General features: G+C 43.9%; 1 pseudogene; it reads left to right on the forward strand.

Annotated features, from left to right (window-relative positions):
* LOC112962819 overlaps nt 1-562 on the forward strand; it is a 2,728-nt pseudogene extending 2,166 nt beyond the window's left edge.
* The last annotated feature ends 2,440 nt before the right edge of the window (nt 563-3,002 follow it).

Below are 3,002 nucleotides of genomic sequence, written 5' to 3' on the forward strand. Positions count from 1 at the left end.
GCTATGTTGCCATCTGCCAACCTTTGCATTATGCTGCCATCATGAAGCAGCAGCTCTGCACCCCCCTGGTTGTTGCTGCGTGGGTCATAGGCTTCACACTCTCGAGTTACCACCTGGTCCTCCTCTCAAAGCTGACTTTCTGTGGCCCCAACAAGATCCACCATTTTTTTTTGTGACAACTCCCCCTTATTCAAACTGTCCTGCTCTGACACCAACCTGCTTTGGAAAGCACACTCTGTTTTGATATTGTTTGTAGTGCTGGGTTCCATATGTCTAATCCTTCTTTCTTACATGTGCATCTTCCGCTATATTCTGCACATGACAGCAGTGCCTGGGAGGAAGAAAGCTTTTGCTACATGTTCTTCCCATCTCATTGCGTTGGCCATCGTATATGGAAGCTGGATTGTTCTCTATGCACAGCCCTCAGAAGGTGTTTCCTTGGAGACCAACAGAATTGTAGCTTTGCTAAACAATCCTGTACCCATTTCTAAACCCCTTCATCTACAGTCTCAGAAACAAGACTGTAAAACTGACCCTGAAGGAAGCCACTGGCCATGCAAAGGTTTGGCTTTTTCCCCAGTCATGATGCTTTTCATGACAGCAATTCTAATTATGCATCATATATTATATCACACACATATATATGTAGCTACTAAATACAGGTGCCTCAGGAGATTTATGTTCTCATTGGACTGTAGTGTTGAAAAGAAGGAATGTGAATTGTGAGTCTTGGTTACAGAGGGCTATTATAAACAAAAATCTAAAAAATATTAATAAAATATAGAACACACACAGGACTGGGACACAGACTGCCAGTGCATGCTGACACAAGGAAGTTTTCATAAGTCACCTCAGGAAATTTAGCTGAAAACTCGGGAGAATGCCCAAGGGCTGTTGAGAAAAGCTCAAAACACCTTCTCTCCCTGAATGACAGAAGATGCTAAGCATGAAAATTAAGCTCAGACATTACAATGGGTTCAAATTCATTGGATTCAAATCCATAAAACACTTCTCAGTTTCATTACTGTGATGAAGACAGCCTCACKGATTTGCCAGTGATAGCATGCAGACAACAGCTTTATTTATTCACTTTGGAGGGAGATTTCTTAAAAATTCATATTTTCATAACATACTGTCAGCATGTTCACTGTTAAAAGTGCTGCTTTATCTCCACTGATGGCTCTAGGATGCATTCTTCTGAAGGAAAAAAAATATCGTATTTCTTCTTGGATAATTAGGCATTTTCTACCATCTTTTTCTTTGTTGAAGGAGTATTTCATGATTGAGAATTATTTCAAATAAACTATGTATGCTTCTATCACACTTTTTTCTCCTTGTCCATCAATAAAATTATATATCCCCCCCATTCCCCCCTTACTTTACACTTCTGACTCCATCCATATCTTTACATGGCAAAGTGATGGGCAGAAGCATGTAGTATTGATAAAGGGAAACATATTTTAGAGAAATAATCAACACACAGAGATCCCTTTTCTCTCTCTCTCTCTTTTTTTTTTTTTTGCATCCCACAGGGAAAAATGAAAGCACAGAGGAAGGGAAAACATTGCCATTGCTTTACTCCTTTGCAGTTTTTTCTAACCAGTATTTCATTTTGTTAGGGCCTCTGAGGGGCAAAATTGCCCTTAACAGCTCCTTTAAATGTTGTGTGTGAGCATCCYATTTCCAAAGGGAATTCTACAAGGSTGAAATCTTTATAGCAAAATCCATCTACTCATGTGGGACCCCAGGGAAGCTATGGCATTTTGGGTGACCAAAGCTCAGCCTAGCAGAGCACTTGGGCACTCTTGGGCAGCTCGATCATCTTGCTCTGGGCTGGGTCCTTCTGCACCACAGTGAAGGATGTGASCCTGGGTCTTCCCATCCGGGCCCACAGCTCCACCGGCAAGGTGGGGTTAGGGTATGCAGCCAGACCACTAGGCTGTGGCTCGGGTTTGAGCTAACTGATCAGGATGTGTGAAACTAGTGGGTATGAGAAGTCATTGGACACTGCAAGTAACAGAATGAGACCCTGCCAAGTTACAGACAGCACTGTGAGGGATGGCTGGATTTCAGCAGTGGTTAAGGGAGAGTTATATGAGAAAAGGACAAGTTTCACACATAACTGGCATATTGGGGATCCTTCGGGGAGCAGACTCTTGCAGCACCAGCAGTACTAAGGTACCGATATCAGAAGAACCATATGAGCCAGAGGTTACCTAGCTAACAGTATCAGAAATATTAAACTTGAGTACATAGGCAGTAAAACTGGGACCAATGAAGAAAAAAAACACTTAGAGATGGGCTGTTTATTTCAAAGGGGATAAAGCTGGAGAAAGGGAGGGATCAAGCTGGATCATGTAAGAAGCAGCATGGGAAAATGGAGGCAGAGGGAATAAAAGGGGCCAGTCATGTGTAAGCAAGCTGCTGGCAAGTACGCTTGTCTGGCCAAACTGAGTACCTGGTCTCTACGGTGTAGCCTATCATTGTATGAAATCCTATTCCTAGCTATTTTCTGTGTCAGCATGCTTGCTGTTCTGCATGAGTGCATGTGTGGAAGGTTTGCGGGCATCAAGGCAGCCAGCTACCTGAGACACCTGTGTGAGGGTGCATGTGAGGTCTCCTACAAGCTTTGAGTCTGATTAGCTGGTGAGCAAGAACAGGACCAGGCCAGTCGTATCGTTCGTGTTTATGAGTGCTACTCATGTCTCTGTGGTGGCTGTAAAGGTACTGTGCCCCTGTCTGAGTTGATTTTTTAGTGGTTGACCATGTTCGTACAGAATGTGCGTATGCCTCTTGGAAGTACATGCCCCTCCTCGCTGCTGGCAGGACCTGGGAACAGTGAACCGCAGTAGTCTCCCTTCCAGTGGACCAGAAAGGAGGAATCCCTTTATTCAAAAATCCAGCGGATCCAGCATTCTTTAACAGTGCAGGCCTTGGAGATGCTGCAGCCACTTGATCATGATGTCGAGGTCCCACTTCTCCATCACCTTGTGGTTCCCAAA

The sequence above is a fragment of the Apteryx rowi genome, unplaced genomic scaffold (genome assembly GCF_003343035.1).
Source record: "Apteryx rowi isolate R43461 unplaced genomic scaffold, aptRow1 scaffold_1554, whole genome shotgun sequence".
In the NCBI taxonomy this organism is placed as follows: domain Eukaryota; kingdom Metazoa; phylum Chordata; class Aves; order Apterygiformes; family Apterygidae; genus Apteryx; species Apteryx rowi.